Genomic DNA, 23,360 nt, shown 5'->3' on the forward strand with positions numbered 1-23,360 from the left:
GGTAAGGAGTTGCTTCCCCCGCACCGTTAGTTGGTGCGGGGACTCGAGCAATCTCTGCGTGGATATTTTGAATAGGGTTTTTCATTGACCGCACAGTTCTCTTCCTATTTTCTGCTATCTAGTGTTAGTGGGCCTCATTTGCTAAATCTATTTCATCTCTGCGTATGTCCTTTCCCCTTAACTCACCGTTAATATTTGTGGGGGGCTTTTCTATATCTTTGGGGGTCATTTCTCTGAGGCAAGTGAGGACTTACTTTCTCTCTAGGAATAGTCAGTTTCTCAGGCCGTGACGAGACGTCTAGGATTTTCAGGTAACGTTCCACGGCTACTTATAGTTGTTTGCGGTAAGGATCAGGTTGCGGTCAATTCAGTTACCACTTCCCCAGAGCTAGTCATCGGTTCAGTTTCTTAGCTAGTCAGATTTGCCACTAGGATCATAACAGTACAGCCGGCCTATAAAGTGTTAATTGCATGGCAGAAGCAGGAGAAGAGAAGCCTTGAGTTTTTTTTTTCTGTGTGTCTAGCTGCTGTGTGTCTAGCCTCTCTCCTCCTCTTAATCTTGGTGTGGCTCTGAGTTCAGCTGCTGACATGGATATCCAGAGTTTCGCCTCCAGTGTAGATCATCTTGCTGCAAGGGTACAAAGGATTTTGTTGTTCACAGTCCTATGTCAGAGCCTAGAATACCTATTCCGGAGTTGTTTTCTGGAGATAGATCTAGGTTCCTGAATTTTAAGAACAATTGCAAGTTGTTTCTTTCTTTGAAACCTCGTTCCTCTGGTGATTCCGTTCAGCAAGTTAAGATTATTATTTCTTTCTTGCACGGCGACCCTCAAGATTGGGCCTTCGCATTGGCGCCAGGGGATCCTGCATTGCTCAGTGTGGATGCATTTTTTCTGGCCCTTGGATTGCTTTATGAGGAACCTAATCTTGAGAACCAGGCTGAAAAAACTTTGTTGGCCCTCTCTCAGGGGCAAGATGAAGCAGAGGTGTATTGCCAGAAATTTCGGAAATGGTCGGTGCTTACTCAATGGAATGAGTGTGCCCTGGCTGCAAATTTCAGAAAAGGTCTTTCTGAAGCCATTAAGAATGTCATGGTGGGGTTCCCTACGCCTGCAGGTCTGAATGAGTCAATGACTCTGGCCATTCAGATTGATCGGCGTTTGCGGGAGCGCAAACCTGCGCACCATTTGGCGGTGTCTTCTGAACAGACACCTGAGTCTATGCAATGTGATAGAATTCTGACCAGAAGTGAACGGCAAAATTATAGACGGCAAAATGGGTTGTGCTTTTACTGTGGTGACTCAGCTCATGTTATCTCAGCATGCTCTAAGCGCACAAAAAAGATTGATAAGTCTGTCACCATCGGTACTTTACAGCCTAAGTTCATTTTGTCTGTTACCCTGATTTGTTCCCTGTCATCTTACCCGGTTATGGCTTTTGTGGATTCAGGTGCTGCCCTGAGTCTGATGGATTTGTCATTTGCCAGGCGCAGTGGTTTTGTTTTGGAGCCTTTAAAATTCCCTATTCCACTAAGGGGAATTGATGCTACACCATTGGCTATGAATATACCTCAGTACTGGACGCAAGTGACCATGTGCATGACTCCTGTTCATCAGGAGGTGATTCGCTTTCTTGTACTGCATAATTTGCATGATGTCGTCGTGTTGGGTCTGCCATGGTTGCAGACTCATAATCCAGTCCTGGATTGGAAAGCAATGTCTGTGTCAAGTTAGGGTTGCCAGGGAATTCATGGCGACGCTCCTGTGGTGTCAATTGCTTCATCCACTCCTTCTGAAGTCCCTGCGTTTTTGTCGGACTACCAGGATGTATTTGATGAGCCCAAACTCAGTTCTCTACTTCCTCATAGGGACTGTGATTGTGCTATAAATTTTATTCCTGGTAGTAAGTTTCCTAAGGGACGACTCTTCAATTTGTCAGTGCCGGAGCATGCTGCTATGCGGAGTTATATAAAGGAGTCTTTGGAGAAAGGACTTATTCGCCCCTCCTCCTCCCCTCTTGGTGCGGGGTTCTTTTTTGTGGCTAAGAAGGATGGTTCCCTGAGACCTTGTATTGATTATCGCCTTCCAAATAAGATCACGGTCAAATTTCAGTATCCTTTGCCATTGTTATCTGATCTGTTTGCTCGCATTAGGTGGTCTAGTTGGTTCACCAAGATAGATTTTCGTGGTGCTTATAACCTTGTGCGTATTAAGCAGGGTGATGAATGGAAAACTGCATTTAATACGCCCGAAGGCCACTTTGAGTACTTGGTGATGCCTTTTGGACTTTCTAACGCTCCTTCTGTCTTTCAGTCCTTCATGCACGACATCTTCTGCGAATATCTGGATAAATTTATGATTGTGTATCTGGATGATATTCTGTTTTTTTCTGATGATTGGGAGTCCCATGTTAAGCAGGTCAGGATGGTGTTTCAGGTCCTGCGTGCCAATGCTTTATTTGTGAAGGGCTTAAAATGTCTTTTTGGAGTCCAGAAGGTTTCTTTTTTGGGTTTCATTTTTTCTCCTTCTACTATTGAGATGGACCCAGTCAAGGTTCAGGCTATTCATGACTGGACTCAGCCTACATCTGTTAAGAGTCTTCAGAAGTTCTTGGGTTTTGCTAATTTTTACCGTCGCTTCATCGCTAATTTTTCTGGTGTTGTTAAGCCTTTGACGGATTTGACCAAGAAGGGTTCTGATGTTACTAATTGGTCTCCTGCGGCTGTGGAGGCCTTTCGGGAGCTGAAGCACCGGTTTTCTTCTGCTCCGGTCTTATGTCAGCCAGATGTCTCTCTTCCTTTCCAGGTCGAGGTTGATGCTTCTGAGATTGGAGCGGGGGCTGTTTTGTCGCAGAGAAGCTCTGATGGCTCTGTGATGAAGCCATGTGCTTTCTTTTCAAGAAAGTTTTCGCCTGCCGAGCGGAATTATGATGTCGGTAATCGGGAGTTGTTGGCTATGAAGTGGGCATTTGAGGAGTGGCGACATTGGCTCAAAAGGAAGCTAAGCATCATGTGGTGGTCTTGACTGATCACAAAAATCTGATTTATCTCGAGTCGGCCAAGCAGCTGAATCCTAGACAGGCTCGTTGGTTGTTGTTTTTCTCACGTTTTGATTTCGTGGTCTCGTACCTGCCTGGTTCAAAGAATGTGAAGGCTGATGCTCTTTCTAGGAGTTTTGTGCCTGACTCTCCTGGAGATTCAGAGCCGGCTTGTATCCTCAGAGAAGGGGTGATTTTGTCCGCCATCTCCCCAGATTTGCGACGAGTGTTGCAGAAGTTTCAGGCGGATAGACCTGACCGTTGTCCACCGGATAGACTGTTTGTCCCAGATAGATGGACCAGTAGAGTCATTTCCGAGGTTCATTCTTCGGTGTTGGCGGGCCATCCTGGAATATTTGGTACCAGAGATTTGGTGGCCAGGTCCTTTTGGTGGCCTTCCTTGTCGCGGGATGTGCGTTCCTTTGTGCAGTCTTGTGGAATTTGTGCTCGGGCTAAGCCTTGCTGTTCTCGTGCCAGTGGTTTGTTGTTACCTTTGCCTGTCCCGAAGAGGCCTTGGACGCACATTTCCATGGATTTTATTTCAGATCTCCCTGTCTCTCAGAGAATGTCTGTCATCTGGGTGGTGTGTGATCGTTTTTCTAAGATGGTCCATTTGGTGCCCTTGCCTAACTTGCCTTCCTCCTCCGAGTTGGTTCCACTGTTTTTTCAAAATGTGGTTTGTTTGCACGGGATCCCTGAAAATATTGTTTCCGACAGAGGATCCCAGTTTGTGTCTAGATTTTGGCGGACCTTTTGTGCTAAGATGGGCATTGATTTGTCTTTTTCGTTGGCCTTCCATGCTCAGACGAATGGCCAAACCGAGCGAACTAATCAGACCTTGGAGACTTATTTAAGATGTTTTGTTTCTGCTGATCAGGACGACTGGGTCACTTTTTTGCCATTGGCCGAGTTTGCCCTTAATAATCGGGCTAGTTCTGCTACTTTGGTTTCTCCTTTTTTTTGTAATTCGGGGTTTCATCCTCGTTTTTCCTTGGGTCAGGTGGAGCCTTCTGACTGTCCTGGAGTGGATATTGTGGTGGATAGGTTGCATCAGATTTGGGATCATGTGGTGGACAATTTTAAGCTGTCACAAGAGAAGGCTCAGCGCTTTGCCAACCGCCGTCGCTGTGTGGGTCCCCGACTTCGCGTTGGGGACTTGGTGTGGTTGTCTTCTCGCTTTGTTCCTATGAAGGTCTCCTCTCCTAAGTTCAAGCCTCGGTTTATCGGTCCTTATAAGATTTTGGAAGTCCTTAACCCTGTGTCATTTCGTCTGGACCTCCCAGCATCGTTTGCTATTCATAATGTGTTCCATCGGTCGTTGTTGCGGAGGTATGTGGTGCCTGTGGTTCCTTCGGTTGAGCCTCCTGCCCCTGTGCTGGTTGAGGGTGAATTTGAATACGTGGTGGAGAAGATCTTGGATTCTCGTGTTTCTAGACGGAGGCTTCAGTATTTGGTTAAGTGGAAGGGCTATGGTCAGGAGGATAATTCCTGGGTTGTCGCCTCTGATGTTCATGCGGCCGATTTGGTTCGTGCCTTCCATGTGGCTCACCCTGATCGCCCTGGGGGTTTTGATGAGGGTTCGGTGACCCCTCCTCAAGGGGGGGTACTGTTGTGAACTCTGTTTTCGGGCTCCCTCTTGTGGTCACAGGTGGTATTGCGTGAGTTTTATTTTTGGGCTCCCCCTGGTGGCTTTGTTTGTTATCTTGCGGGTCTGTGGCTTGATCAGCTGCCTCGTTATTCTCTAGGGAGGTTCCTATTTAGCTCTGCTTCACCTCCACTTGTTGCCGGCTGTCGATGTATTCAGTGCTATTCTGATTACTCCTGACTATCTTGGTTTTCTGTCTCTTCATGAGAAGCTAAGTTCTGTTTGATTATTTTTTGCTCATCTGTCTGCAATATGATTTCTGTTTATGATGAGTTTAGTCCAGCTTGCTAATATGTGATTTCTTGCTGCTGGTAAGCTCTGGGGTAAGGAGTTGCTTCCCCCGCACCGTTAGTTGGTGCGGGGACTCGAGCAATCTCTGCGTGGATATTTTGAATAGGGTTTTTCATTGACCACACAGTTCTCTTCCTATTTTCTGCTATCTAGTGTTAGTGGGCCTCATTTGCTAAATCTATTTCATCTCTGCGTATGTGCTTTCCCCTTAACTCACCGTTAATATTTGTGGGGGGCTTTTCTATATCTTTGGGGGTCATTTCTCTGAGGCAAGTGAGGACTTACTTTCTCTCTAGAAATAGTCAGTTTCTCAGGCCGTGACGAGACGTCTAGGATTTCCAGGTAACGTTCCACGGCTACTTATAGTTGTTTGCAGTTAGGATCAGGTTGCGGTCAATTCAGTTACCACTTCCCCAGAGCTAGTCGTCGGTTCAGTTTCTTAGCTAGTCAGATTTGCGATCCTTGCCACTAGGATCATAACAGCTCCCTCTCCTTGGACCTCGCTATGCTCAAAGGCAGCAATGAGCTGCGGAGCTCGAATGTGCTCAGCAGGCTCCCAAGACCTGTCCTCTGGGCTATAACCCTTCCAATCCACAAAAAAAATTTTTTTACCATGTACCACCTTACACCCCAAGATAGCGTTCCCCTCATAATCGCACATAGACGAACCGATGTCCAGGCAGATGACTCGGAAAACCAGGCTTTAAGAGGGATACAGAGGTGTCGGTGATACCAAGGTGTGGAGGAAGGGCCAGACGGTAGACCACAGGATTAACCTGTTCGAGGACCTTGAAGGGACCCAAGTGGCGAGGTGCAAACTTAGTGGACTCATCTTACGGGCGGAGAGCCACACTAAGTCGGCAGGAGCAAAGGTCGGAGCGGGGTGCCAATGTGCATCAGTGGAGGACCTCATTCTCTCCTTGGAGGCCCAGATGGCATACTGAGTGCAGTCCCAATTGTCCCGTGCCTCCACAGCCCAGTCTGCCACCCTGGAGTTGGCAGAAGACACGGGGCATAGGCACAGGAACCCGTGGATGCTGGCCGTAATTAAGGAGGAATGGGGTCTGACCAGTGGAGTCGGCTACGGCGTTGTTTAGTGCAAACTCCGCCCACGGTAGCAAGGATGCCCAGTCATCGTGCCTGGCTGAAACAAAATGTCGAAGATATGTGACCAGAGTCTGGTCGTCCCTCTCTACCAACCCATTCATCTCGGGATGATATGCTGAAGAGAGATTCAACTCAATGCTGAGTAGACGACAAAGCTCTCTCCAGATCCGACCCCCGTCACTGACAATTTTGTCCGGCATACCATGTAGGCAGAATATATGCTTAATAAACAACGCTGCCAGAGCCCGTGCAGAAGGTAGCCATGGAAGAGGCACCAAGTGCACCATTTTTGAAAAATGGTCGGTGATCACCCAAATAATTGTGCAGCTACGTGACTTGGATAAGCCCACCACATAATCAATCACGATCATCTCCCAGGGCCTGTCAGCCACCAGCAGGGGGTAAAGTAACCCAGCTTGCCATTGTCGAGGGGACTTGTTCTTGTGCAAGAGACACACACCCGAACATAGTCTCTGATGTCATGGGCCATATGCGGCCACCAGTATGTCCTCGTATGTCCCTTGCTCCCTGAAGCCTGTCAAAGAGTTCAGATATCAGGGGCATAGGATACTTATTTTTAATGTTGATAGCGTTAAGACCCCTGTACTCAATACATGGATGCAGTTCCCCGTTCTTCTGCACGAAAAAGAACCCAGCCCCTGCAGGTGACACCGACTTCCTAATGAATCCTCTTGCCAGATTCTCCTGGATGTACTGAGACATTGCCTCCATCTCCTGGAGAAATAACAGATAGACTCGACCCCGGGGAGGCTCAACACCAGTCAAGAGGTCAATTGGACAGTCATAGGGGCAGTGAGGCAGAAGGGTCTCCACAGCCCTTTTGGAGAACACGTCCGCATAGGGCAAGACAATCCTTGCACTGTCATTGGCGCTCTAAAGAGCACCAGAATTGTAGGGCAGAGACCCGAGCTCCCGCTGAATAATCCCGGAAATACTTGGTGCTCAACGAGTTCACTGAGCATAGTGATACTTGGGCGAGTACCAAGTAGTGGCGAGCTTGTTCGCTCATCACTAATTGACAGCCAATACATAACAATCAGTATAGCAAATGTACTCAATGTACATCTGTTTCTTGTCCACTCTGGGAAGCGTTCAGGTCTTCACTCGAGGACATGATGAATAGAAGGCTACAAGAGAGACAGCTTACACACTGCATAACATGGCAAACACAAAGAGACAAAGTACAAACTGCAATGAAAGAGCCAGACTGACATTTTCATAGCTTCCATACTCACATCCAGAGTCTTCAAATGAAATCCAGAGGGTTGTGATGACTTCAAGAATTTTGAGAGTACTGGAATTACAGTGTCCAGACCCCATTTTTAAACACCTTGGTTTTTGGAGTGGCTAAAACCAGTTCCTGCACATGTTCAGTCTGAAGTACACATGCGCATCGAACGCATCCATGCGCATATCCATGAGTACCAATGCATTCCCATAGACAGTAATGCGCTGTTTATATGCACTCATTCTCATGCATATGCCTGCGCATATTTGACGCCTCAAAAATGCAACATGTTGCATTCACTGAACACCACGAAACGACGCACGGGGACACATCCGCATACATCCGCATACAAACTGATGCCAACTTATGTCCCTGCGTATACAATGTTAAAGATAGGTATGCAAGACACATGCGGACAGTACGCGGGCCTGTGCTGTGCAAAAAAATGCTGTGAAACCAGCCTGAGATACTCTCTAACATTTTTATAGACATCATATGACTAAGTTGAAAATTGAACCTTTGGCTGTTTTTCATTTCTTACACTAACTTTTACAGCCTTTTGGTAAACCTGTCTCATGTTACTGCCATTAATTTCTAAATAAGTTAATTTTTTAAAATGAGATCAAAACATTTCTAACTTTCAACTTCTGATTTGTGTTTCATATTCTGTAATGAATAAAATATGGGTAACAAATTTTGAAATAATTGAATTCTTGATTTCTCTACATTTTACGTAAGGTCTCAAATTTTTTTTAAAAAATTTTGGGCTCCTATGGAAAAGAAGTACATTGTTGGCTAGAATGGGAGTAAGGCTATGCGCACATGCTGAGGATTCCGCAGCAGTTTTCCATGAGTTTACAGTACCATGTAAACCTATGGAAAACAAAATCCGCAGAGCACATAAACCGCTGGGTTTCTGCGTGTTTTTTTCAGCAGCATGACAATTCTTTATGCGGATTCCGCAGCGGTTTACACCTGCTCCTCAATAGGAGTCCGCAGGTGTAAAACCGCAGGTGGAATCCACACAAAAACTGCGGTAAATCCGCGGTAACTCCACGGTAAATCCGCAGCGCGGTTTACCTGCGGATTTAACAAAATCTGCAGCGTGTGCACATACCCTAAAGGATAACTTTTCTAAGTATCAAAAAGGTTATCAAATTTGGTTTATTTGATTTAAAAAAGTTTTCAGAGTGATTTTATTAAATGCATAGTAAAGAGATCTTTATAATGATCTTTTTACACATAGGTCAGCAATGCCGACAATGGAGCATTCTCAATGTGTAGAGGAAAAAAGGTTTAATCATTATCAGGGCAAATCCTTACTTTGAAAGCAGGAAGACTATGGAACTCTCTGCCAAACAATGCAATAATGGTCAGTTCACAAGCCAAAATAAAGAAGCACTCCCGCTAACTTTTTTATTGATTACTGGGAGTATATTAATGTACTCACCTACAACTACTCTCACCGATGTCTAGCGCCGGTCTGTAGCTTTACTGAATGATGTCACCGCTCTGTAGACTGTCCTGGTCATACTGCAATCTTCATGAGCAAAAGGGAAAGAAAAAAGTTCCAGCACCAGGCGTTTCTTCATAAAATATTCTGTACTTTATTCTCATGTCAAGATAAAAACATCATGCGGGGACGCAGCCCCTAAATGCAATCTGCATGACCTGTAAGTAACTTTTACAGTAGAAGCCAGTGGAGCGTCAGAACAAGGCTTCATAGGCTTTCACTGTAGGCTTTATAGTCTCATTTGTAGTGACATCACTAAGAAGAGCAAAAGTCCAGTACTGGACACTGGAGAGAGAGAGCGGTAGGTGAGTATACTCACACACTCACACTACATTACATGCACATACACACTTAACCCCTTCATGGCCGGAGGAATTTTCATTTTTGTGATTTTGTTTCTTGCTCCCCTTCTTCTCAGAGCCATAACTTTTTTATTTTTTTGTCAAAATGGCCATGTGAGGGCTTGATTTTGAGGGACAGTTTGCACTTTTGAACAACACAATTAGTTTTAACATATCGTGTACTGGAAAGCAGGAAAAAAAATCCAAGTGTGGTGAAATCACAAAAAAAGTGCAATTCTACAGCTACCAGCTACTATGATTCTCCAGGTCATTATAAGTTCATAGAAACCAAACATGTCTAGGTTATTATTTTTTTAAGTGGCGAAAAAAAATTCCAAGGTTTGTTAAAAAAAAATTGTGCCATTTGTTGATACCCATAGCGTCTACATTTTTTTTAATTTCAGGTTGGTTGAGGGCTTCATTTTTGCATGCCTAGCTGAGGTTTTAATGATACAATTTTGGTACAGATAAGATCTTTTGATCGCCCGTTATTGCATTTTAATGCAATGTTGCGGCAACCAAAAAAAATTCTGGTGTTTTGACTTTTTTTCTTGTTGCGCTGTTTAGCGATCAGTTTAACTCATTTTTTTATATTGATAGTTTGATTTTTTATTATTGTTTTATTTTGAATGGGGTGAAAGGGGGGTGATTTGAACTTTTATATATTTTTTACATTTTAATAAACATTTATTTTTACTTTTGGTATGCTTTAATAGTCTCCATGGGAGATTAGAAGCTGCCATAACCCGATTGGCTCTGCTACATACAGGACGATCAGATCGCCTGTATGGAGCAGAATTGCTGACTTGCTATGAGCGCTGACCTCCGGCAGTGGACAGCCATAGAGGTCTGCATGAGACCTCTGGTTGTCATGCCAACCCATCGGTGACCCACGATCACGTGACGGGGTCATCGATAGGTGGCTTTCCAGGGAGATTGCCGGAAGTGCATGTTAAATGCCACTGTTAGAGTTTGACAGCGACACTTAATGGTATTGCCGTAAGTGGATCACGATTCCACCCACAGCTGTTCCGGGCACATGTCAGCTGTTCAAAACAGCTGACATGTGCTGGGAAAGATGTGGGTTCACTGCCAGAGCCCACATCAATGGGAGGGAGTCTGACATCAGCGTACTATTACACCCGATCTCAGAAAGGAGTTAATCATTAAAAAAATGAAAAGTTAGTGGGAGTGCTTCTTTAAAGAAGGGCCTGGATGTCTTTTTTGAAAAATGTATTACAGAATATGGACACTAGATCCAGAGAACTAGTCTGATTGCCACATGAGCAGTGTGGAAGGAATATTTCTGCTAAAATCATTAGTATCTTCCTCATAGGGAATTTTGCCTCCCGAGGTCAACGCATTAGGTTATAGTTTGAACTGGTTGCACTTTTATCTAATTTCAAAACATGAAGCTATTAAGTTGAAAATATTCTTGAATGCTTAAAATGTATGCAAGTAAATTCAAAACAATTTTTATATATACAATTTGTCACTGTTACCAAAGTTTATGACAAACCTAACTCATGTCTATAAAATTAACAAAGGATTAAAATAGAAATAGAAAAACAGTTTAGAAAGTCAAAGGGGCCAATTCATGAAGACTGGCATAGCACATGCTCGCGCTGCACCAGTCTTCATAAACTACACAGTGCTGAATTAAGAGGCTCATGCAACTTAACAAATTTGTTGCCTTTCCCAAGTGGCATGCGCCTCCAGTCAGAAACTGAAATAATATTCCTGGTAAAGAAAAAAGCAGCATATTTGATGAATGTGACTATGGTGAGACCATGCCCCTTCCCAAGCTTTGCCCATTTCAGTGTGGCAGATCAAAAGTGCAACCTTTGTCAACACATTTCCCCACCATTCGGTTCATCAGGAGAACATACTTGAATGTATAAACATAAAGGGATCAGGACTGATCTTAGTGTTCCAGAAAATCAAGGAGACAGCATGGGAGTGGTGTACATCTGTCCATGTCAGAGAATCAATGTCCGCCTTCAGTCACCACTCTGAATATACAGAGAGGCCACTGTAACCACACCCCATCCCTGACTGACAACCGGCCTCAATTTAGAGCTAGTGTCAGTCAAGGTCGGGGGCGCAGTTAAAGTGGCCGCTTTGTATACTCAGACTAAACTGGCACTGCCCCGCCTCCATGACTGAATACTGAATGCTGGCGGGGAGAATAAAGATCATTTCCCCCTGATGTATTTGGCTACATGCAGGCTCCAGGCAGCATCATAATGCTGTTAACCTGTATTTTAACCACATCTACAGCGTTATTTCTGGTGAGAGATTCCCTACAAAAGAAGATAAGTGGTAACAATATCTCCACACAGTCCTGACTGTTGTACCAATGGCCTGTTCCCAGGAACCTCCCAGCCTCTAGGGCATAGAGTGGAGAAAATAAGTATTTGATACACTGCCGATTTAGCAAGTTTTACCACCTACAAAGAATGGAGAGGTGTATAATTTTTAACCTTCACACTTCAATTGCGAGAGACAGAATCTTTAAAAAAAATGGTGGGATGTGTTCTTGGGGTTGTACACATCCTTCTTCTTCCTCCAAACACGGTGAGTGGAGTTGATACCAAAAAGTTCTATTTTGGTGTTATCGATCCACCCTTGTGGTGACCTTGTGGTTATTGGCAAGCTTCAAACAGGGCTGGAAATGTGCTGTTGTAAGCAGGGGGACCTTGCTTGCCATGCAGGATTTTAATCCATGAAGATGTAGTGTGTTACTGATAGTAATGTTTGAGACTGTGATCCCAGCTCTCTTCAGGTTATTGACCAGGTCCTCCTGGGTAGTTTTGGACTGATTCCTGACCTTTCTCAGAATCATCCTTACCCCAATAGGTGAGAACTTTCATGGAGCCCCAGACCCATGAACATTGACACTCATCTTGTGTTTCTTCCATTTTCTAATAATTATGACAATAGTTGTTGCCTCCTCACCAAGCTGCTTGCCTATTGTCCTGTACCTGATCCCAGCCTTGTGCAGGACTACAATTTTGTCCCTGATGTCCTTAGACAGCTCTTTTATCTTGGCCATGGTGGACAGTTTGGAGTGTTATTGATAGAATTTGTGGACATGTGTTTTTTATACAGGTAACAAGTTCAATCAGGTGCAGACAAGACAAGTAATAAGTGTAGAGTAGGAGGGCTTGTTAAAGAATATTAACAGGTCTATGAGAGATAATTTTTTCTTGCTGGTTTTATGGTGATCAAATACTTATTGCATGCAATAAAATTACATTTAATTAATTAAAAATCAAACAATGTGATTTTATGGTTTTATTTTTAGATTCTGTCTCTTACAGTTGAAGTGTACCTGCAATAAATATAAAACCTCTCCATGCTTTGCAGGTGGGAAAAATCAGCAGTGTATCAAATACTTACCAGTTGAATCTTCTTGGACACCAATATGAAGATAGACTCAGAGAAAGTTTTTTCAGTTTTCATGTGGTTGGATGACGGGAATGTCAAAGCGGAGTCATCTTCCAAATCTCTACTATCCACCGACAAGGTGAAAGAATTCCAGTTTGTCTTTGAGTCTTTTAAGGAGGTAGTTGGTGTTGCCAAAAAAAGAGACTTTGCAATTCAAGGTTTCTGGTACTACACCTGCTTTGTACTTCCCTGAGGATGTATTTATGAGAAGAATACTAATCATGAAGAAGGCTAGAGAAGTAACCTTTCTTTTAGTGGAATGGAGAGAATGTTGTCCTGAAAATGGGGAAAGTCATGATAACGTCTTATAAAGAGCTGTGGAGCTTATGGCAAGCAGAATAAAATAAAAAACAAAAAAACAAATGTATGACATTGATTATGTAAATTAATGCTTGGAGTGCTAACATTATTCTTTATAAATTAATATATCCTATACCTAAAGCTAATGGTATTTCTTTAAAAAGTAGCTTCTTAATGGCCAATTTTACATCTTTGTTACGAAGGCTATATATAAGGTGATTTACCACAGGTGTCATTACTATGTAAACAGCAGACAATACTTTATTCAGTTCAAAGTCTGTGCTGGCTCTTGGGCGAACATATACAAACGCCACTGCCCCAAAAAATATAAGAACGACTATAAGGTGTGAAGCACACGTTGAGAAAGCCTTAAATTTCCCAGTTGCAGAAGGAATTGTTGATATTGTCATTATAATGCGAACATACGTTCCCAAGGTCAAAGCAAATGAAAACAAGACAATTGAAGAAGCAGTGAAGAAGTTTAAGGTCTGCAGCTTACTTGTGTTTTGACATGATAGTTGAAGCAGAGGTGAAAGATCACAAAAAAAATGCTGAATATCTCTTCCACAAAACTTTAAATTGGCAATTATGAAAGTGGGGATTAGATTTGTAGAAAAGCCCATGATCCAACAAGATAAAACTAGAATACGACACACAGGGCCTCTCATAATTAGCTTATAGCGTAGAGGGTTGCAAACTGCAAGGTATCGATCAAAAGACATAACCGATAAAAGAAAGCACTCAATGGATCCAAGTGCAAAAAAAAAATAAAACTGAGTGATACAGTTTTCAAAAGAAATTGATCTATTCCTCCCTGTTAATAACACGAGGATTTGTGGAATTGTTACAGATGTATATAAAATTTCTAAAAAAGAAAGGTTACTGATAAAGAAGTACATGGGGCTACGAAGATGGATATCAATGCAGGTTATGGTTATAATTATGACATTTCCGGTGATAGTTAAAATGTACATAACAAACATGATTCCAAACACACTCCAGTGCCATGTGTAGAACACAGGAAATCCAAGCAATATAAAGTCTGTAATATTCTCCAGGAACACCTTCTCCATTGTGCATATAGATTACAAGCAGAGATTAGTACAGAATTAATACAAAGTCCATATTTTTCTTAGATCCAACATCTAATTGCTTTTTATTTCAGCTAATTTTTCATATTGATTTACAGTTGAGTTTTTCTTTGTCAAGACAATGAAAATTGCAGCTAAATTAGGTTTTCAGCTGGTTTAATAATAAATTTTTTAAACTGGTAATTCTAAAGATTTGTTTAATAAGTAGATAAGATTAAAATGCATCTTTCATCCTAATATTAATACATAATTCAACAATATAAATGAATATTGTTTTGAATATGAGAAGTTTGTTCTGTTATTCTCCAAACCAAGCAAATGCATAAGCAGCTTAAAGATTGTTTCTATAGATCACTGTGAGAATGACTGTCTGACTGTCCTGCTCTTTGTTATCTAAGGAAGAAGGGTTGTATTATTTGCAAGGTTCAATAAACTGAAGACTAGTAGCCGATATTTTTTTTTTTGCTGAGGAGCCTTAGAGCTCCAATAGTTAAAGGTACTTTGGATTAAACAGAAATTTTTCCTGCTTTTATGTCTGAGAAGTGAGATTATGGAACTCTTTGCCACATAATGTACTAATAGTAAATTCACTGATAGTGATGAGCAAGTGTACTCATTGCTCGCAGGCTTTCCCGAGCACGCTCGGGTGATCTCCGAGTATTTGTTAGTGTTTGGAGATTTAGTTTTCATCACGGCAGCTGAATGATTTACAGCTGTTAGCCAGGCTGAGTACATGTGGGGAATGCTTAAATATATACAGAACAAGGGAGGTAGAAACAGGTCAGAGTGGACTCAAAGCAATCCATATACATTATAGAAACAAATGTATACACATGAAAAAAGTAAGTATAGTCAATATCAGACCTAGGTGCAACAGCAGGCTCTGGATTGTATAGAGCGATTGCTGCAGAGTAAATGCAGCCAATGTCAATAGAATGTATTAGTATAAGGCCATAGGAGTATGCATGTCAATAGTACCAAAAAGAACTAATTAGTTGCCAAGTGGATAATAATAAAGTGCCAGTGCATTTTGAGGGTTAATTTAAAGTTCCAGTATACTCATATAGGGGCCATATAAAAGATCATAAGTAAGACAATAACGCCATGTAAATACCTGCTGATGGAGGGATTGCCGTGAGGAGGATAACCTTTCACATAATGGGGGTTGTAAGGGGTTATCCTCCTCACGGCTATTCATCCATCATCAGGTATTTACATGGCGTTATTGTCTTACTTATGATCTTTTATATGGCCCCTATATGAGTATACTGGAACTTTAAATTAACCCTCAAAATGCACTGGCACTTTATTATTATCCACTTGGCAACTAATTAGTTCTTTTTGGTACTATTGACATGCATACTCCTATGGCCTTATACTAATACATTCTATTGACATTGGCTGCATTTAAGGCCCCGTCACACATAGCGACGCTGCAGCGATACAGACAACGATGCCGATCGCTGCAGCGTCGCTGTTTAGTCGCTGTGTGGTCACTGGAGAGCTGTCACACAGACCGCTCTCCAGCGACCAACGATGCCGAAGTCCCCTGGTAACCAGGGTAAACATCGGGTTACTAAGTGCAGGGCCGCGCTTAGTAACCCGATGTTTACCCTGGTTACCAGTGTAAAATGTAAAATAACAAACACTACATACTCACCTTCGCGTCCCCCGGCGTCCGCTTCCTGCACTGACTGTGTAGGAAGCGGACGGCAAGGGACCTGAAGGACACCGGAATGTGAGTATGTACTGTTTTTTTTTTTATATTTACGATGGTAACCAGGGTAAACATCGGGTTACTAAGCGCGGCCCTGCGCTTAGTAACCCGATGTTTACCCCGGTTACCAGTGAAGACATCGCTGAATCCGTGTCACACACACCGATTCAGCGATGTCAGCAGGACCTCAACGACCAAAAAAAGGTCCAGGCCATTCCGACACGACCAGCGATCTCACAGCAGGGGCCGGGTCGCTGGTACGTGTCAAACATAGCGAGATCGCTACTGAGGTCGCTGTTGCGTCACAAAACTTGTGACTCAGCAGCGATCTCGCTAGCGATCTCGCTATGTGAGACGGGGCCTTTACTCTGCAGCAATCGCTCTATACAATCCAGAGCCTGCTGTTGCACCTAGGTCTGATATTGACTATACTTACTTTTTTCATGTGTATACATTTGGTTCTATAATGTATATGGATTGCTTTGAGTCCACTCTGCCCTGTTTCTACCTCCCTTGTTCTGTATATATTTAAGCATTATTTACATTTTTTTGTCTTTTAAATGACTTCAATAAAATTTCTTAAACTTTATTCTTGGTTTGTTACTTCCCTTTTTCTTTGGATATATGTTATTTTGGAGGTATACCTTATATACTGATTGGTCTATATTTTTTGGATAAGTTGAGTGCATGTGGGGGTTGCCTGGTTGCAAGGGAATCCCCACATGTAATCAAGCTGGCTAATAGCTGTAAATCATTCAGCTGAGGCGATGAAAACGTAATCCCCGAGCAGTCATAAATACTCGGAGACCACCCGAGCGTCCTCGGGAAAACCCGAGCAACGAGTACACTCGCTCATCACTATTCACTGAAAATTTTCAAGGAGTACCCAGATGCCTTTCTTGAGAAATAATGTTAACTAAATATTAACTTATGGGTCTGATTGCCATATGTGGAGTTAAGAAACAATTTTCCCCCTAATATGATGCATTTACTATCTGCCTCATTGGGTTTTTACCTTCTTCTGGTTGAATATGTTATGTTATAGTTGGAACTCGATGGACTTGTGTCATCTTGCAACTTTAAAACTATATATTTTTTTCAGCTAACCAATAGTACCCTAGAATTAAGTTTGTGGCATCTTGATGGCAGCTTTCTTCTTACACCTCTATGAGCAAGAATGTCTAGTCGTGACATTGATTTTGTGAGCTCGAACATTCTCACATGATGTTGGGACCAGACAAAAGAGTTATTATTATTTATTCACTTAAAAAAAAATGCAGCCAACATATATAGACACAAGTCAGTATTTAAAAAAAGAATAAGAAGAACAATTGTGCTGTATGCAAAGATGTAAGCAGACTTTGTTTGAACTGGGTATTTGTGTTTCTTTGAATACTAAAAATTTAAATCTTGGCATAAGCTTTGCTTCTCAAATATCTGCAAGACAATTTGACACTGAGAAGGACATTAATCCAACTGAGAAAAACTGTGTGCCTGAAGGGAAAGAAAAAGCTGTAATGGGATAAAATATTGAAGTGCTGGAGGGGGACCTAAAAACGTCTAAGGGCCAAGCCATGGGTTAATACAGACCTGTAATAGAGTAATACAAACCACATAGATATTAAAGAAATTGGTACTGAGTAATATAAATATAGGAACATGAAGCCAACATGAATTCAAGTTAAAGTAGAAAAACATAGTGAAACAGATTTCATGCTAGATCTAACTCCTATGTGAAAGTAGTAGGAGATGTGCTTAACCTGCTCTGCTGGTTATGTGTCCATTAAAAAAATCCAATATTTGGTATAGAAGGTAACAGTGCGATTTATTCTCGATGCATTTCGAAGTTCTCAGATTTTTTCTTCATCTTTTTGATTCCCATAAAGAAGATGTCTAAGCACTTTGAAGCACTTTGAGAACAAACTGCACTGTTGCCTTCTACAACACATATTGGATTTTTTCGTGGACACGCAATCAGCAGTGTAGGTTAGCCACATACTGTACTACTTTAATACTATGCTGGATAAGTTAAGGTACCGTCACATTAAGCGACGCTGCAGCGATAGCGACAGCGATGCCGATCGCTGCAGCGTCGCTGTTTGGTCGCTGGAGAGCTGTCACACAGACCGCTCTCCAGCGACCAACGATGCCGAGGTCCCCGGGTAACCAGGGTAAGCATCGGGTTGCTAAGCGCAGGGCCGCGCTTAGTAACCCGATGTTTACCCTGGTTACCAGCGTAAAAGTTAAAAAAACAAACAGTACATACTCACCAGCGCGTCCCCCAGCCTCTGCTTCCTGACACTGACTGAGCTCCGGCCCTAACAGCACAGCGGTGACGTCACCGCTGTGCTTTCACTTTCAGTTTAGGGCCGGCGCTCAGTCAGTGTCAGGAAGCAGAGGCTGGGGGACGCGCTGGTGAGTATGTGCTGTTTGTTTTTTTAACTTTTACGCTGGTAACCAGGGTAAACATCGGGTTACTAAGCGCGGCCCTGCGCTTAGTAACCCGATGTTTACCCTGGTTACCAGTGTAAAATATCGCTGGTATGGTTGCTTTTGCTGTCAAACACGGCGATACACGGCGACCTAGCGACCAAATAATGTGCAGACCTTCTAGCAGCGACCAGCAATTTCACAGCGGGATTCTGATCGCTGCTGCGTGTCAAATACAGCGATATCGCTCCCTAGGACGCTGCAACGTCACAGATCGCTGGCGACGTTGCTTAGTGTGACGGTACCTTTAACCTTCGGAGCTGCAGCAGCTGGAAAAGCTCTATTTTGAAACCTTACTAATGTTGTGTCTAACACACTCATACTTAGATGAGCAGTATCCCTCTGTCTTATATACTGTTAATTGAATAAAACCATATTGGGCTTGATTTGTCACCATAGCCAATTTCAACATTCCTGTACAGTTATACTTACACTGTAAAGGTGACCCTCTGAAAAATTGGAGGGGGCCTGAAAAACCTGCAAGTCTAGAGGCCCAGCCATTGGTTAATACAGACTTGAGAGAGGGTAAAACAAAACAGCACAATTGTTAAAGAAATTAATAGGCAGTAACATTAAAATAGGAAAAATAAACCAACCTGAATTCAAGTTAAAGAACACAAACTTGTAATCCAGGTTTCATGAAAGAGCTAAGCTTCCTATATGGTTATACTTACACTGTAAGGTGACCCTCTGAAAGTTGATAAGTTGAATAAAAATGTTCATTAGAAAGTAATAGTAGCATAATCAATGCACAACAAAAATGTCTGGTATAGATGCATTTGTTGTGTATTTACTAGATAACCAGCACAATGAACTAAAAGAACTAAACTGAAAAAAAAAACTAAACAATGTTACATCAGAAATAAAATAATCAGAAAGCATTTCAAAGCTTGCACTCAGCAGAGCTGAATGTGATCTAAGACTGTACAAAAGTTGCAAGACTGAATTTATAAAGGATTAATGAATGAGCGTTATTTTTCCCCTGTGTATAGTTATGGTATAGATGTGGTCCTTTGAGAACTGAGTTTTAAAACCAATAATAATTATAATTAAAGCATATTGTAGCATATTCCCTGTAATATTTATAGTGTATACCCTGTAGGTTTTATGTTTAATGCATCTTTTTTTTTACGTTTTGAATATGTATTTATTTTAAGTTTTCATATCACTATCATCCTGGTACTTACTGTTCTAAGGAGATTACTTCTCAGTAGAGTAATGCAGATCTGACAGGATTCAAATTTGCAATTTGCATGGATTTTATCAGGATATTCAAGTCAATGTGAATTTATTATCCATGAATTAAATATCCCTTATTATGCTCTGCGATCTGGAAACACTTCAAAGCTTAATAAACATAAGATATAGAAAAAACAGCTAACCCTTAACTCACCAAGCACCTCCCCTACCACACATGCTGCTCACCTGCTCACTTTCACATACAATCCTTGGTGGTATTTTTTAGTGACATGCACTAAAATCCCAGACCATTTCATGTTAAGTTGGGACTTACGGCCAGGACGTAACTGTGCATGCTCGACGTAAGGTTGTGGCGCACGTTGTAACATCATTACATTGCGACCTTATGTATGAGTGCATGATGTATGTCGAAGAAATTCATGACAATTGTGAAGAGCACAAGGTTTGAATGTGCAAAGGCGGTAAGAAGAGTCGATGATGACCATATGGCAGACATTCAGTAGTAGGTGGTTGAAGAAGTGAGTAGAGAGGTATTAGATTTTTGGGGATTTAACTATTTGCCCAATCTACATTTCAGCAAAATGGAGACCAAATTACAAAAAAATCTGTATACTAAAGAATATCAATTTTTGCAAAATTCAAACAGATTTCAGTTCCATTGGAATAAATTCACCCATTTCTACTTCTCAGCCATCTGTTTATCATCACAGGAAGGAATACAATGTAAGAGAACAAGCTCTATATAAAGCATGTAAAACGGGATTCCCCTTTTAATTTAGGCCATGTTTACATCTTACCTCCTGTCCTTCTTTTCACAATGACATTTGCACAGATCAGGGTAAAAAGAAAAATCTCTATGGTAGAAAGTCAAGTCAGTCACAGCTAGTGTTTTGCAGCTTAAGACCATGATACAACATCCAAGATCAAGAACAGGTTCTTAATAGAGATGAGCCAATATCACAATGCTCAGCTTGAATTACGATCACCAAATTTGCAATATTCACTGATTAATTCAGACGAACATAACCAAATGCCATTCAGGTCAAAGGGAGGCAAAAACAAACGCATGCACAACATCTAATGCTGCCAAAACACATCAAAATAGGGGCAGACACCAGGAAAGTGGCCTCAATTCACCCACAGTACTAGTTGTAGCGTGGCACTGCAGCAATCAGCCATGCATGAGGTATCGGGGTCTGGGACAGCATTTACAGCTTTAAATTGAATGTCACAGTAAGACGAGGTGGGTGAGGGATAGGTGTAGGCTATCTTTGCTGGGAGCCCTGATACCACATGCAACACCTCTACCTGCTTTCATGCTGAGATATACTCAGGTGGCAAAAATATCAGTTTTGTAGACTATCATTGTCAGAAAAATTTAAGGATAGTAACATGGGTAGTTGAGTCCAAAGAAGTGGAGGCCTGATGGTCTCTGAGGCCTACTGCTACAGGCAACATGCATGAAGGAGACCCAACCAGGAGTGTTCACATTTAAACAAATGAGGGCCTTACACCACAGAATTGACAAAAATTTCATGAGTGTAGAAACAGTATAATAGGGACCGATAGATCTTCCACTACACCCAATCCAACAGATGGACACCCAACCAGGAGTGTTCACTGTTATGATCTGGTGGCCTAAGAGCAGCATGAGACGTACTCTGGAGAAGGTGGGACCTGTACTGACCGCAGACCCTGAACTTAACACCGCAACTAGAAGTAGCCATGGAATGTACCTAACACTCCCTGGACATCTCGACACAGCCGGAGGACTAATTACCCCTAGAGATAGAAAAGGGAAAAGTATCTTGCCTCAGAGAAAATCCCCAAAGGATAGACAGCCCCCCACAAATATTGACCGTGAGAGGAGAGGGAAATAACATACACAGACTGAAATCAGAATTTAGCAAAGGAGGCCACTTCTAGCTAAATAGAAAGGATAGGACAGAGTACTATGCGGTCAGTATAAAAACACTAGAAAATATCCACCACAGAAAATACAAAATCTCCACAGCTAACTAAAGATATGGCGGGTATATCTGCATCTCTAGAGATACCAGCTTGGCTAAACAAATCCTTATACAGACCAAGCTGGACAAGACAAAAACATGGAAATGAACTGAACAATAAGGCCCACAGCATGTGGACAGCAAAAATCAAGGCCAGAACTTATCTTTGTTGAAATGAACAGCAAAGCAGGAGAGACCAGGCAGGGATGTGAATCCTCCAGGAACAATGGACAACTGGCACTGACTAAAGGGTAGAGCAAGACTAAATAGCCCAGTCAGAATTGCAAAAAGTGGACACACCTGATAAATGCTGCGATCCAGAGACAGCAGCACTACCACTTATAACCACCGGAGGGAGCCCAAGAACAGAATTCACAACAGTTCACATTTCCAAAAATTACTAGCAGACACCACAAAAGTTTAATTAATTTCACCACAGTATAGATAGTATAATAGGGACTGACAGGTCTTCCACTACACCCAATCCAGCAGATGGACACCCAACCAAGAGTGTTCACATTTAAACAATTGAGGGCCTTACACCACAATTTTATGAATGTCTAATTAGTATAATAAGGACCAATAGGTCTTCCACTACACCCAATTAAGCAGATGGACACCCAACAAGGAGTGATCACATTTCTAAAAATTAGTGGCAAACACCACAACAGTGGGATCAATTTCACCACAGTGTAGATAGTATAATAGAGACCGAGAGGTCTTCCACTACACCCGATCCAACAAGATCACCTCCCCCCAGGGGTTAACGTCTGATGACGAGGGTAAAGATGCTGATCGGACCCTACTTCGTCCAGCCCCGGATCCAAGCTAAAAATAATTTGGGCATCGGTGCATATTTTCTCCACTTGAATCTGTGAAGCTTTTGAGTACACTTCTGAAGACCAAGGCATAGAATGTGTGAGCAGCTTTTCAGACTCACCCATCCGTGGTTCCGTACAGTCAGCTGTATGGTTGGAGAGTTGGGATGTGGGGGGAAGCAAGGGCAGTTTGGCTGCCACCTCTGTGGACTGTACTGGGTGAGATGCTGAGGTGGAGAAATAGGAGGAAAGGCCACATGAAGCGGCGCTTGCCATCCATTTGAGTACATGCTTTTTATGGGCATCATCGACAAGGAGCACCACTGTGCGTCTGTCAAAGAAAGGTGGTGTAGTAGCCTGTACAGTAACAGAAGTTTTCAGTTGTCCTTGCATATGACGTGATGTCGCTTCACTATTGCTTTCGCAAACATTATCACCTATCCCATGTACACCTTGAACAACCATCCTAATTCCCCTTCCACCACGGCCTCACTTTTTCCTAGTCAGGTTGCTCAGAAAGTGTAGTAGGAGCACAGTATTAGCACCAAAAATTTAGATTTTAACTCTGCACCACCTCTGCAAACAGTTGAATTTCATCAATAAATTCCAAGTTGAAAAGTGGCATGCTGTATTGTGTTAGAAAAAAAGAATTGTTTGAGTGTGGTTGAGGCCTGTATGACAAAGAAGTTAGGCTACAAACTATTTGAAAGTCAGTTCCCCTACTGTATGACACTAGGAACAGGAGATTTTTTTTGTGACCTATGGATCAGGCCTCTATAAAACATTATATGCTACAAACTATTTGAAAATCAGGTCCCCTACTGTATGACACTAGATTTTTTGTGGGCTCTGGATCAGGCCTCTACAGCTTTATTTCAACCCAACAAAATGACAAAGTGTGATATGGCAGTTTGCAACTGAAATATTATATATATTTTTTAATGTGCCTTAGATCTGCAGACAGGTTCATATCACCACCACAAAATGACAGCGTGGGATACAGCAGGCTGTTTCACATTTAGCTAGAGAAAAAATATTATTTAGAATGCTTTACTTGTGCATGGAGCACAATAGAAGCAGTGCACAACACACTTGTAGGACAT

Source organism: Ranitomeya variabilis, chromosome 1, assembly GCF_051348905.1.
Source record: "Ranitomeya variabilis isolate aRanVar5 chromosome 1, aRanVar5.hap1, whole genome shotgun sequence".
Lineage (NCBI taxonomy): Eukaryota > Metazoa > Chordata > Amphibia > Anura > Dendrobatidae > Ranitomeya > Ranitomeya variabilis.